We start from the raw sequence: 15106 nt of genomic DNA, 5'->3' as shown, positions 1-15106 counted from the left end.
AAATGTTGTTTAATCACTCAGCACTAAATGCAGGAAAGGGAGGATGAAAGGAGGGCCCCTTTCAGAGAGTGAGATGATGCTGCTGTTTATTGGCCTAATACCTGCTTGCTTCACCCTGACAGGTAGTCTTCCACGTTGTTTCAGTGTACATGCCTTTTCTTTTAGAATACACACACACACACACACACCGACGGAGAGAGACAGACAATTCTACTATTGCAAGGCCCTGCTTTTTATCACCAGCTCTTCGGGTTCCATCTCTGCTCCCCGAGCATTAAGGCAGTCTTCACATCATTTAATATTTTATTGTACGCTCGGAGCCAAATACGGACACGTAAGAGATTAGTTCCATATCCGTAACGCACTTGGAGAAGAAAAAGCAGGAACACAAGTCCATGAACGTCGTTGGTTATGCTGTGAAAGAGAGAGAGAGAGCGGAAATGTTTCCATCGCCTCCACTCCCTCCTCCACCCCTACCCCCACGGCACTGCTCGAACAAGACCCCATCGCCACTCTCTTCAGCTGCTGTTCAACTCAATTATCTGAATGGCTGAGTACTAGCCTGTACCCTTTTAATAATGGCGTGTTGTGTTTAGGAATTCTCTGCAAGCTGGCAATTACAATGGCGGGGGAGGAGGGGGCCACATTAAACTACCCCTCCCTCACCTGCCTTCCTCTGTACCAAGCCAAATGAAATAGTAAAGGTGACTCTCCACTCTTTCACTCTCACCTCCTTTCTCTTGCTCTCCCTCTATACTCTTGCTCGGAGTCCATGCCAGGCTTCTATTCTCCTTTTTATTTCGTTTTGGTTGTATTTTATATGTCTGGTATTATTTTTACAGACCGATGTGCATATGGTAGTTATGGTAGATATTTGGTGTGGTAATCCTGCTTTAGTCGCATATGCTCAAGTTGGTGGCTGAAGCTGTCATTGTCTGAACAATTGCCTGTTTTCTCTTAATCATTTTGTAGTTTTTTTTTTTATATACAGTGGGGAGAACAAGTATTTGATACACTGACAATTTTGCAGGTTTTCCTACTTACAAAGCATGTAGAGGTCTGTAATTTTTATCATAGGTACACTTCAACTGTGAGAGAAGGAATCTAAAACAAAAATCCAGAAAATCACATTGTATGATTTTTAAGTAATTAATTTGCATTTTATTGCATGACATAAGTATTTGATACATCAGAAAAGCAGAACTGAATATTTGGTACAGAAACCTTAGTTTGCAATTACAGAGATCATACGTTTCCTGTAGTTCTTGACCAGGTTTGCACACACTGCAGCAGGGATTTTGGCCCACTCCTCCATACAGACCTTCTCCAGATCCTTCAGGTTTCGGGGCTGTCGCTGGGCAATACGGACTTTCAGCTCCCTCCAAAGATTTTCTATTGGGTTCAGGTCTGGAGACTGGCTAGGCCACTCCAGGACCTTGAGATGCTTCTTACGGAGCCACTCCTTAGTTGCCCTGGCTGTGTGTTTCGGGTCGTTGTCATGTTGGAAGACCCAGCCACGACCCATCTTCAATGCTCTTACTGAGGGAAGGAGGTTGTTGGTCAAGATCTCGCGATACATGGCCCCATCCATCCTCCCCTCAATACGGTGCAGTCGTCCACATCTAGATGTGTATAAGAGACAGCCTCTGGATCATCCAGATGGTCATTGGCAAACTTCAGACGGGCCTGGACATGCGCTGGCTTGAGCAGGGGGACCTTGCGTGCGCTGCAGGATTTTAATCCATGACGGCGTAGTGTGTTACTAATGGTTTTCTTTGAGACTGTGGTCCCAGCTCTCTTCAGGTCATTGACCAGGTCCTGCCGTGTAGTTCTGGGCTGATCCCTCACATTCCTCATGATCATTGATGCCCCACGAGGTGAGATCTTGCATGGAGCCCCAGACCGAGGGTGATTGACCGTCATCTTGAACTTCTTCCATTTTCTAATAATTGTGCCAACAGTTGTTGCCTTCTCACCAAGCTGCTTGGCTATTGTCCTGTAGCCCATCCCAGCCTTGTACAGGTCTACAATTTATCCCTGATGTCCTTACACAGCTCTCTGGTCTTGGCCATTGTGGAGAGGTTGGAGTCTGTTTGATTTAGTGTGTGGACAGGTGTCTTTTATACAGGTAACGAGTTCAAACAGGTGCAGTTAATACAGGTAATGAGTGGAGAACAGGAGGGCTTCTTAAAGAAAAACTAACAGGTCTGTGAGAGCCGGAATTCTTACTGGTTGGTAGGTGATCAAATACTTATGTCATGCAATAAAATGCAAATTAATTACTTAAAAATCATACAATGTGATTTTCTGGATTTTTGTTTTAGATTCCGTCTCTCACAGTTGAAGTGTACCTATGATAAAAATGACAGACCTCTACATGCTTTGTAAGTAGGAAAACCTGCAAAATCGGCAGTGTATCAAATACTTGTTCTCCCCACTGTATGTATCCGTTCTTTCAGGATAAAAAGAGCAGTCATGTTATTTAACTGTGTTTCTCGTGTTCCTGTAATGCCAACAGATTGTGTTGTCGTGAGAGTATTGTTCACGTTCATAGAAATTCAAATCTACCGACTTGGGAAAAATATCGATGTTCATTGAGGCGGCAGGTAGCCTAGTGGTTAGAGCGTTGGGCCAGTAACCGAAAGGTTGTTGGATCGAATCCCCGAGCTGACAAGGTAAAAAACGGTCGTTCTGCCCCTGAACAAGGCAGTTAACCCACTGTTCCCCGGTAGGCCGTCATTGTAAATAAGAATATGTTTTTAACTGACTCGGTTAAATAAATAAAATATGTATACAGGGATACAGACTGCATTTTCCAATTTTTGGGGGGTCAAATTACTATTTCAATGCGTTTTGTACACCACTGCTGAAAGGGGATCGTCTAGTGGAAAAAATAGTATTTTTATGTTCTGAGGAAAATGCCCTCTTCCACTTAGTCTTCTCCCTGTGGTGTGCTCCAGTCAGCTACCTCTGAACGCGCCTCATCCACCGAAGTGTTATTGCAGGCCCCCCTCCCTCCCCACCAGACTGGACTCCCTGTGCGTTTTGAGTCCATCACTCCACCCTTCATCTCCTCTTCTCCCCAACTGTGACACCATTGGAGCAGGGGGAATGTAATGGCCTAAAGTGGATGAACTTCAGGGTGAAATGACCCCATTTTAGTGAGATGCTGTTGCCATGTTGCCAATTGCTCCCAAGTGCATTGACGCCCCACTTCTCCAGTCCCAGCGCCTTGTCATCTTAACCTTAACAGTGGTGTAACTTTGTATCCCCTGTGTAACTTGATAGTGAGGCCACACTGTACAGTCAAGGCCTCTAATCGCTGTGAGTATTTAACTCCATAGATATAATGCACGGAATGCCCTCTCCCTCTATATCCTTTGGATTGCTCTGGGAGCTGGCATTATTTTTCAATAGAATGTAGTCAAAATACGTAGTGAAGAATGGGACTAAAAATGAACCAAAAGAAAACCTCTATTGTGAAATATCCTGTGTCTGTAAAATGTATGTATAATCTGGAAGTAGAAGCATAAGTGTTGTTCATTAGTTTGCTCCAATTAGACGAGGGATGGTAGGGTTAGGGGAAAATATATATATAATTTTATATTTACATTATGAGTCAAAAGTTTGGACACGCCTACTCATTCAAGGGTTTACGTTGTAGAATAATAGTGAAGACATCAAAACTATGAAATGACATATGGAATCATATAGTAACCAAAAAGTGTTAAACAAATGAACATACATTTTATATTTGAGATTCTTCAAAGTAGCCACCCTTTGCCTTGATGACAGCTTTGCACACTCTTGGCATTCTCTCAACCAGCTTCATGATGTAGTCACCTGGGATGCATTTCAATTAACAGGTGTGCCTTCTTAAAAGTTAATTTGGGGAATTTCTTTCCTTCTTAATGTGTTTGAGCTAATCTGTTTCATGAGGAATGTTTTTCAAACAGTCTTGAAGGAGTTCAAACATATGCTGAGCACTTGTTGGTGGCTTTTCCTTCACTCTGCGATCCAACTCCTCCCAAACCATCTCAATTGGGTTGAGGTTGGGGAATTGTGGAGGCCAGGTCATCTGATGCAACACTCCATCACTCTCCTTCTTGGTCAAATAGCCATTACACAGCATGGAGGTGTGTTTTGGGTCATTGTCCTGTTGGAAAACAAATGATCGTCCCACTAAGTGCAAACCAGATGGGATGGCGCGGCGCATCGCAGCAAAATGCTGTGGTAGCCATGCTGGTTAAATGTGCCTTGTTCTAAATAAATCACAGACAGTGTCACCAGCAAAGCACCATCACACCACCACCTCCATGTTTCACGATGGGAACCACACATGCGGAGATCATCCGTTCACCTACTCTGCGTCTCACAAAGACACATCGGTTCAAACCAAAACTCTCAAATTTGGACTCATCAGACCAAAGGACAGATTTCCACCGGTCTAATGTCCATTGGTCGTGTTTCTTGGCCCAAGATAGCCTCTTCTTATTGGTGTCCTTTTAGTAGTGGTTTCTTTGCAACAATTTGACCATTTTAAGGCCTGATTCACACAGTCTCCTCTGAACAGTTGATGTTGAGATGTGTCTGTTACTTGAACTCTGAAGCAATTATTTGGCCTGCAATTTCTGAGGCTGGTAACTCTTATGGACTTATCCTCCGCAGCAAAGGTACTCTGGGTCTCCCTTTTCTGTTGTGTTCCTCATGAGAGCCAGTTTCATAGCGCATAATGGTTTTTGCGACTGCACTTGAAGAAACTTCTTATCAAAGATCTTGAAATGTTCCTCTTTGACTAACCTTCATGTCTTCAAGTAATGATGGACTGTCATTTTTCTTTGCTTATTTGAGCTGTTCTTGCCATAATATGGACTTGGTCTTATACCAAATAGGGCTATCTTCTGTATACCACCCCTACCTTGTCACAACACAACTGATTGGCTCAAACGCAATAAGAAGGAAAGACATTCCACATGAACTTTTAACAAGGCACACTTGTTAATTGAAATGCATTCCATGTGACTACCTCATGAAGCTGGTTGAGAGAATGCCAATAGTGTGTAAAGCTGTCATCAAGGCAAAGGGTGGCAACTTTGAAGAATCTCAAATCTCAAATATATTTTTATTTGTTTTACACTTTGGTTACTACTTGATTCCATATGTGTTATTTCGTAGTGTTGATGTCTTCACTATTATTTTACAATGTAGAAAATAGTCAAAATAAAGAAAAACCCTTGGAACTTTTGACTGGTACTCTATATTTTACAAAATAAATATGGGGGATTGGAAATTATGCAGACAATAACAACATTGATTGAAGCCACAATCTATCTGCAATTTTAAAGCTGATCTACCCCCTAAAAAAAATCAAAAATACGTAGTTTGAAAAACCTAGGGCTTGTTTAGTATCATGTCATGGTGGACACACAATCGGAGAGGAAATGGGGGTTCGTAGTATTCAGCATAACAGCACATTGCTGTTCTCGGTTAAGGGAAATAGACTGGTGACTACAAGCGGCTGTAAAATGTCCATTCGCTCTGCGCCTACTGACAAGGCAAGGTTTGCACATTCTGAATTACTCATAATTATTTATTCCGGGTCCAAATATGTAGTAGCTATTGAGTTTGATCTGATCTGTCCAATTGTAAGCCAATCTCAGTCATTAAGATAAGGGACCCAGCAAAGCGGGAGATATTGGTTGTGGTGTGTTTGCTCATGGTAAGAGCGGAAGAGATAAGGTGCGGCAGTCTCCCTGCGTTTTTGATTTGAGGAGCCAACGAGTGAGTGTCATTGATCTGGATGTTTTTAAGGTGCGCGCTGCAGCCCGAGCCATCCCTAGTGTTTCAGAACGGCATCGCAGATTTTCAAGAAGACGTGCGATCATACATCTCACCGCTGTCTATCTCCCGCTCAGAGTTCTGAGAAAAGGCTGGCATGCAATCAACACGTTTCCAACGTTTCCGCTATGCACCTTCAGTCGACTCTTGCAGCCCTATTTTTCCTACTTTGTTCTTATTGACTGTGCTCCGTTAAAGTGAGAGCATTTTTTTTTCTCGTTTTTTTTACAAAACAGTCTAGACTTGTTGCGGTTTTACTGCGCCAAAAGTCAAAGCCAGTAGTGTAAAGATTATTGGCCTAATGGATAGTTCAGGAAGCACTCAATTTGCCCTTCCACCCCATGAGGTTTTGCCAGAGAGGGTTGGAGGTGAGAACCGAGTTATGGGAGAAACAACCCCCCTCTCACCACAGCCTTAAGAATGTATGGCATCTGGTATGTAATAAAGTAGTATGTCGTCTCCACAGGGAACCCTGCTAATGGATATGATAAATGGTTAGTGGTGCAGCCCATGCCTGTGGTTCCATTTGCCATTTGCTCCATTTCTAAATGCGCGGTCATGAGTTTCAAACAGGACACTGTTGACTACAAGTGCCAGCGAGGATGAGCGGTCCGAAATGCTTCGACCATAGACTTAAACAATGGGCCACAAGGGAGCTGTTTGGGGATGTTGATAATGCCCAGCTCGCCCCTTTTCCGTCTTATTGTCCACTGTAAATTGAGCTGCGCACCACTTCTTTTTTCAGCCATTAAGATAACAAACGCAGCTGTATAGATCCCTCAAACTCAACTCTGGACCTCCGAAGCCAGTTCCACTGCATTTAAAAAATAAAATAATTCCCCTCTCATCAGGGACTGCTTTATTCACGGAACACCAGGTGGGTGCAATTAATGATCAGGTAGGACAGAAAACCAGCAGGCTCCGGACCACGTAGGGTAAGAGTTGAATACGGCTGGTATAGACTATAGAGGAAGCTCATGTTTTGGCAAGTGGTTATGATCAGGGCTGTGTGAGCAGTGTGTACTATGGTGCCTTGTCTCTGAGTGTCAGTAAATGTCGTCAGGGCAGACTGTGTACAAACCACCTAAAGCAATACGGAGAAGAAAGCAGGCAGGTATGCCAGCGCTTGCTTGGCCTACCATCTGTTAGCTGGTGATTATTTAATTGCTTCTTAAGTCTGTGTTTGTTGAACCGATGCCACAGATGGGCCGATTCTAATAACCTCTCAACTCTCCGTAATTCATCTGTGTTGCTGTGCTTGTCAGCACAAATTGGTTTTCCACTGTTGCAAATCTACAGGTGCAGTTTGAGGGCTATTGGCCACTTTTTTAGGGGGTGGCGGTGTGTGCGATGGCATTTTCAGAGAACTGGGCCGAGGTTTCAAGGAGGCCAAACTGCCATATATTTATCTCCATACAGCGGTAGACTAAGAGTTGTCTGCAGTTGTGTGTTTCCCCCAGCTGCAGTACTCTGTAAACATACAGTGCATTCGAAAAGTATTCAGACCCCTTCACTTTTGTCCTTTTTAATTTTTTTATTACAGCCTTATTCTWAAATKKATTAAATAATTTTTTGCAAATTTATWWAARAAAATAAGCTAAAATATCATATTTACGTAAGTATTCAGACCCTTTACTCAATACTTTGTTAAAGCGACTTTGGCAGTGATTACAGCCTCGAGTCTTTTTGGGCATGGCGCTACAAGCTTAGCACGTCTGTATTTGGAGTGTCTCCCATTCTCTGCAGATCCTCTCAAGCACTGTCAGGTTGGATGGGGAGTGTTGCTGCACAGCTATTTTCAAGTCTCTCCAGAGATGTTAGATCGGCTTCAATTCTGGGCTCTAGCTGGGCCACTCAAGGAGATTCAGAGACTTGTCCCGAAGCCACTCCCGCATTGTCTTGGCTGTGTGCTTAGGGTCGTTGTCCTGTTGGAAGGTGAACCTTCGCCTCAGTCTGAGGTCCTGAGCGCTCTGGAGCAGGTTTTCCTCAATGATCTCTGTGTACTTAGCTCTGTTCATCGTTCCCTCGATCTTGACTAGTCTCCCAGTCCCTGCCGCTTAAAAACATCCACACGGCATGATGCTGCCACCACCGCGCTTCACTGTTGGGATGGTGCCAGGTTTCCTCCAGATGTGATGCCTGACATTCAAGCCAAATAGTTCAATCTTGGTTTCATCAGACCAGAGAATCTTGTTTCCCATGGTCCTGAGATCCTTTTGGTGCCTTTTGGCAAACTCCAAGCAGGCTGTCATGTGCCTTTTACTGAGGAGTGGCTTCCGTCTGGCCACTCTACTATAAAGACCTGATTTGGTGGAGTACTGCAGAGATGGTTGTCCTTCTGGAAGGTTCTCACATCTCGACAGAGGAACTCWGATTTTTTTATTTAATCAATTTTAGAATAAGGCTGTAACGTAACAAAATGTGGRAAAAGTCAATGGGTCTGAATACTTCCCAAATTCACTGTATGCATCAATGAAGGTGTAACAAAAGATTTCTCCTGTAAAAGATCAATGGCGGTGAGAGCTCCTGAAGTTTTAATTGGTAGTGCTCGTGATACGTCTCTGGGAAGGCAAATCCTATTGCTTTACTCCATTGGAGTAAACTCTGCCTCCTCTACGCTTGGATCATGACAAGCTGATGTCTCAATCTTGGCATTCCTTAGCATTTTTCCCTTTCCCTTAAACCTTTACCAACCTTTGTCTTCTGGTTCTAGTATAGTATACTTCCCTCACACWCTCTCATTTGTTCACTGCCTGTTCATTGTCTACAGCTAATGGGGATATGGAAGCTGACAAACACTAGTGCTGTGGATGTTTTCCTGTAGCAGGACCCTCGATAGGGGTGCGCACACACACCCTCTYTTCATTTTCAAATGGAATGTATATTAATATCCAGCCCCGGGTTAAATAATGCACACGTTCTTCTAGAATGAATTGAGTGTCATCTYGGAACATGTTTTTGTATTTGTCTGCTGTTTTTCATGGTGGTTTAACAAGGTTACCAGTATCTGGTGATGTCTGTTATTCCACCTCTCCGAAATTAAGATTAATGAGGAAGTGCGTGTGCCAGCTGGGACCAAAATAGATTTAGTAAATTGGGCTCTCTGCTGAAGTTTAGAGGGGGGGGGGGGGCAGTGGGATGAGCAACATGCTTTCTATAATTCTCACCTTCTAGCCTTACAACGGACACACATCCAAGCTAGCGTGGGCGAGTTCTCAGGACTGCGTTCATTCCTAGCCCTTTTCCACAGAAACCTGTTCCTTATCGCTGAACTCCCACAGAGGCCTCGGTTGTATGTTGGCTTCTCCCACTGAAAAGCTTGCTGTAATGTGGAAAATCAAAGCTTAATTCCACATCGAACTGCAGCTGATGATGGCTGCCTCCTGAGGTAGAGGGGAGCTGATTAACTGGAAATTAAAACAATACAAATAGTTCAGAGTAGAAAGTTAAGCCTATTCATTTAACGGAGTGGCTCCGGATTGCTCCACTAGCCATAATATGTGCATCGATTGCAACTAAACACAGGKAGGCTATGCTGTAGTWYAACACCATTTGCWAAAAAATTTGCTCGCGGTAAATAATTCAAAACGACACTAACTCTAGATCTAAATGCATATCCCCATGAAACTGATTGAGATCAAATGGTTGGTATGTAGATGCTACATGGGTGTTTCACTGGTAAAACGTGAAGAATTATCATTAATAAATGAACAGAAATGGGAAGGGAGGGTGACCGCAACAATTGGTGCGTAAAGTGGTGGTTTTGAAACACAAACCGCAGATTGTGATTCGGATCTTCAGATTTTGGGGGAAAGGGATCCAGGGTGGCGGGACGTGGCGGTTACCTACAGATCTGCAGCCTCTGCCATGATTTAATACCCAGTGCTGTTGTCTCAGATCGTCTTTTCTTTCAGGAAGCAACATGATTAACTGAGGTAGTGGGCAAATGAACCAGGGGAGGTTTTGAGTTTCTCAAAAGGGTTTTAGTTTAGTCATCCGGTTGTGTCTCGCGTAACGGCCCTATCTGCACACCCACGCTCCGAGCAATCCACTTAAGGAGTCCGCATGCTTCCCAGCCGAACCAGTTCGATAGAGTTCGTGCATATTAGATTAATTCTGACTATTTTGAGGAAGTGCATACTGGCTACGGCATCTCAAAATRGACAAACGGTACTATTGCTGCTTTTTCGATTTTTTTTATTTTTTTGCGAAAGGTCTTAAGGGAGTATGCGAGCACACTCGTTTGGTTCGGCTAGCCGGCAGCCGAACTGAAGCATGCTGACGACTTAAACAATCATGTTAGCCCTRGTCTAATCACTGGTAATGGAACAGATGGCTCCCTTAGGCTTATTTAAACAAACCAACCCGACATGGGTAAAGATAAGGCATGTATGTGTGTGCTATTTGTGCAGTTGGTTCCAATCAATAGAGCAGGATGTAAAGCTATGGGATCAGGATAAGTTTCGTTTTGTGTGTGTGTGTATACATCGTCCTCTGGGGGGCCTTACCTGGCATCACTCAGAYGGCTGGCTGGCTGCTCTCAGCCTGTTTAATGAGTTGTTGTGCGTTGTAATCCAGACGGGTCAAGGGCACAGCAATGTCTAGGATGTCATTATAGGGATTATGAATTAACCATTTAAAGGCCTTTATCTCATACTGGGCCGGGTGTGTAGAAGTGCCACTGCATACTGTATAGTGCAGTCTTGTCATTGGTTAACAAAGGCAGATAGACTTTGTATCCTCCCAACCTCTCTGAAAATAAGATTTTAGGTGTGACTTGCCACAACTCCGATGACCGTAGCCTGAATCTCTCTCAAATTCAGAGGCCATAGCAAAAAAAAGTGCCAGTGTCCTCTAATAAAGGTAAGATTTGTGTGTTTCCCCAGCCTGCCTCTGTCTCTGGGTGATATCTGTCAGTTGTTAAAGCAGCTATAAATAGCGGCCTTTTGCCGTGTTGTGCAGCCTAATTAAGAAGGGGGACGAAGGTGCTCCCAAGCATCTGGGCTTGGTGCGGAATGGCTACCCCRTTCATACGCACTCTAGTATTTGCACACCGCTTCCAATTATCCCCAGTAACGTGGTATGCCTTGTGTGATCCTCCAACATCCAAGGGTACTCCCACAGGAATCACGGACTGAAGTTAATACAACTTTAAAGGAACAATCCCTGATTTCAACAAAAAAAAATACAAAATCATTTTTAAAAATGCACTTGACAAAATAACAAATTAAAGTAAATCACCTCCCAATATTCTTCTGAAGGCTAGGGAAGAAATATACAGCCCACTTTTTGTAAACAAGTGAACAATGTAGATTTGTGTCTGTCTGAGACAGTCATGTTCCAGTCCTCGCTTGATTTATGGTAATAGCTCTGGCGTTGTGTTTCCAGAATCAATTTAGCCAGTTAAAAATTGGACACAGAATGGCAAAATGGTTCCTATTGCTGTTCCCTAAGTAATTGCCTCGGTCTTCGCTCCTAGGGGAATACTTTTGACAGAGACAGTGAGTAGGATGTTGGATGGAGATGAGGGTCAGCATGTTTTACATACGGATAAGGGAAATGACGGCCCGCAAATGGATTTGACGAACAAATCAGTACCCAAAAAATGTTGTTGTTGAATTTCAAAATCTTGATGWTGCCCTCGGCCAAAATTATTGCCCACCCCTGAGCTAGAACCACTGTGACTTTGTCAGCAAAAAAGATGCATGTAAACCCGTTTAGCTTTGCTTTATGCATGGTCTTCTAAGGGTTGGACAGGATGAAGGTGAGAAAAAGGAGCACTTCTGCTTACTCTGCTATGACTTTTGATTGAGGTTAGGACTGGCCGAATTATGGCCTAAACTCACCAAACGCGAGCATGCGATTTTATTTTAGAATGCATTGTTTTGAATTATAATGACCCAACCGAAGCCAGGCATGCGTGTAGTCCGCTTTGACGCCTCGCTTAATTAGAACGTGTCTCTATTTACGTTTCATTACTGGCGCAGTAGTCACACAAAACAATATTCACTTTTTTTTTGTTGAGCTCATTTGATTTGGAAGAGGTAGCATATACAGTGCATTTGGAAAGTAGACCCCTTGAGTTTTAGCCACATTTTGTTACGTTACAGCCTTATTCTAAAATTAATTAAATTGGATGGAAGGGGGGGGGCGGAAGGGTGGTTCTCATCAATCTACACACAATAACCCATAATGACAAAGCAAAAATTGTGTTTTAGATTTTTTTTCAAATGTATTAAAAAAATTAAAACTGATCACATTTACATAAGTATTCAGACCCATTACTCAGTACTTTTTTGAAGCGCCTTTGGTAGCAATTACRACCTTGAGTCTTCTTGGGTATGACGCATTCTCTCAACCAGCTTCACCTGGAATGCTTTTCCAACAGTCTTGAAGTAGTTCCCACAAATGCTGAGCACTTGTTGCCTGCTTTTCCTTCACTCTGCCTTCCAACTCATCCCAAACCATCTCAATTGGGTTGAGGTCGGGTGATTGTGGAGGCCAGATCATCTGATGCAGCTCTCCTTCTTGGTCAAGTAGCCCTTACACAGCCTGGAGGTGTTGGGTCATTGTCCTGTTGAAAAACAAATGATAGTTCCACTAAGCACAAACCAGATGGGATGGCGTATCGCTGCTGAGTGCTGTGGTAGCCATGCAGGTTAAGTGTGCCTTGAATTCTAAATAAATCACAGACCGTGTCACCAGCAAAGCACCATCACACCTTCTCCATGCTTCACGGTGGGAACCACTCATGCGAAGATCATGCGTTCACCTACACTGCGTCTCACAAAGACACGGCGGTTGGAACCAAACATCTGAAATTTGAACTCATCTTCTGTATACCACCCCTACCTTGTATTGTAACAACTGATTGGCTCAAACGCATTAAGAAAGAAAGAAATTCCACAAATTAACATTTAACAAGGCACACCTGTTAATTGAAATACATTCCAGGTGACTACGTCATGAAGCTGGTTGAGAGAATGCCAAGAGTGTGCAAAGCTKTCATCAAGGCAAAGGGTGGCTACTTTGAAGAATAGAAAATAGAYTTTGATTTGTTTGACACTTTTTTTGGTTACTACATGATTCCATATGTGTWTMWYWTTKWKRYSTMWAMWMTWWTWYTMYAMWRTRKARAAWAKWSWMAAWAWARARAAAMMCYYKWKGATGATTAGGTGTGTCCAAACGTTTGCCTGGTACTGTATATTGTGAACTGGCCATTATAAAATAAAAATTGGTTAGATGTTTTTTTTAGGCCATATCGCCCTAATTGAGGTGACAGACAGAAATGATCACTGCATCATCGCATAGCATAAAATCGAAAGGTATAAGGCTTTTGAACTGGCGGCAGCACCGCCTCTTCGTTGCGCACTGCATGATGGGATATGTTCTAACTCTACAACATGACTATGTCATAGCGAAATTCCAGTGGAACGCTAAATTCTTCTTTCTTTTTAAAGGAAAGGGAATTTGAAAGAACAAGAGTTGGCCCTTTGTTTTTGTTTTTTTGCTCTCAACCTGCTGTGGTTGCGTTTAGGAGTGTCAGGAGTGGACGTCACGTCAACAGTCCTCTTAGAGTGACTGTGGAGATCTGAGCACTACAGCAGCAGGTGGATCAGTTGTACCCACTGGAACTGATTTAGCCTCCTACCTTTTGTTTCGCCGTAGTGCTTTATCGCAGTGTGACCGCATGCTGGAACCACATTTACTACATCCGTCGCTAGCCGCAGCAGTAGTTGGGATCGGTCTGTCTGTCTTGCTTGTCAGGCCATCTGGGCGCGATACTTCATCATGGTCACAGATGGATTGAGCGCGACCCAATTCAATTATGCATTTTATGACCGCCAAGTGGTTGTTGAACGCTACTGGAATTCTGACGAGTGCTTATGGACAGCAGTTATGGAAAGACTGTTTCAGTTTACGGTCTCTTTTCATGTTTCATATTTGTGCTGTTTCAGTAGAGCATTCAAGGTAAACTACATAGCGCAAGCGTGCCGTGGTGTATCATATTGGATTTAGACCCACCCCTTCCCCCAGTCTTTATCTCTGAAAACACAGACGTTTCCCCTGTCCCCTGCCCTCCCTTCTTTTTAATTTCAGGAGACAAACAGGACACCTCCAAACGGGCCGTAGTAATCCCCTTACCCTCATGCCGGAGTCAGTCCATAGGGGGATTATGTCAGGGGTACAGCTCACAGGGTTAGCACCGTCCCAATGACAGGAGATTAGCACACATTARATAAGCAGCGGGGTGGGCTCGCCGCTCACACCAAACACTGGCCATGCTGTGCGTGGGGGGTGAACCCGCTCTGTCCAAGCAAGTCCTCTCTAAGGGTTGGCAGAGGGACCGGCAGAGCAGTCGTGGTGCTTATTGACGCGTGGGTTGACTCATAGCCTGCAGTCGTCGCGGTTACTGTATATCCACGGGGCKGGTTTAGGGTYATGACATATTGTGTGGATGGGTGGCGGGCGGATTGAATAAAGAGAAAGCAATACCTTAAAAACAATCTATAAATGTATAATTCTTGTGCAATTTATACATTAATTTTTCATTATTTTAGGCTATCTGGCATTAGAGCGTAAGCCTAAGCTTTAGGGCCTTAATGTAAGTGTGCCAAATAGCCTACAGCCTATCGCCAAATGCTTTTGGGAATGGGAAGAAAAAGTTAACATGGTCCTTTTAGCCTCCGTGGATCAATGTCGGAGTTGAATTCAATAATAGACAAGCTGCAAAGCGGAGAGCTGAAAATAAAGAAGGGTAAGTACTGTAATGTTTGGGCTAGATTTGGTGAAGTGGTAAAAAAAGGATGATATCAGTAATATGTGTGACGGTTTGTGAGGCGCGATACACAGTTTGACTGTCACGAGATGGGGACTTCAAATAGGCCTATGGCACATCAAGGGAACTGTAGCCTACTGTTTAGATGGGTTAATTTGGAAACTGAAATCTGGACACTGACTGTAGGTCTATAACCTCTCACATAGCCTTAATATTCACYCCTACAGAATTAAGCATTTCTTGTAGTGCAATTATACACCAAATGTAGGCAAAATGTTGATTTATTTCTTTCAGCATCTCGAGGGAAAGGGAATGCACAGTTAGCTACCACCTGTAGAGGTGCTGTTTTATCAGCATAATAAAAGCCGATTTTGAGTGTTTCGACCACGTAAAATATGTATCCAAGCCAAACTGAAGTCTTATTAGAACATGTTGGGTCGTTTTCAAAGCTTTCTATTTCCTTACCACCGGTCAAACTGATATCATTTT

At 43.4% G+C, this 15106-nt stretch overlaps 1 protein-coding gene across 1 annotated transcript in view; it reads left to right on the top strand.

The window, feature by feature from the left end:
* ndst1b (N-deacetylase/N-sulfotransferase (heparan glucosaminyl) 1b) overlaps window positions 1-15106 on the top strand; it is a 102988-nt gene that overhangs the window by 43878 nt on the left and 44004 nt on the right. The window lies entirely within an intron of this gene.

This window comes from Salvelinus sp. IW2-2015, linkage group LG23 (assembly GCF_002910315.2).
Source record: "Salvelinus sp. IW2-2015 linkage group LG23, ASM291031v2, whole genome shotgun sequence".
NCBI lineage: Eukaryota > Metazoa > Chordata > Actinopteri > Salmoniformes > Salmonidae > Salvelinus > Salvelinus sp. IW2-2015.
The sequence above is the reverse complement of the archived record's forward strand: the minus strand, read 5'-3'. Positions and strand labels throughout refer to the sequence as shown.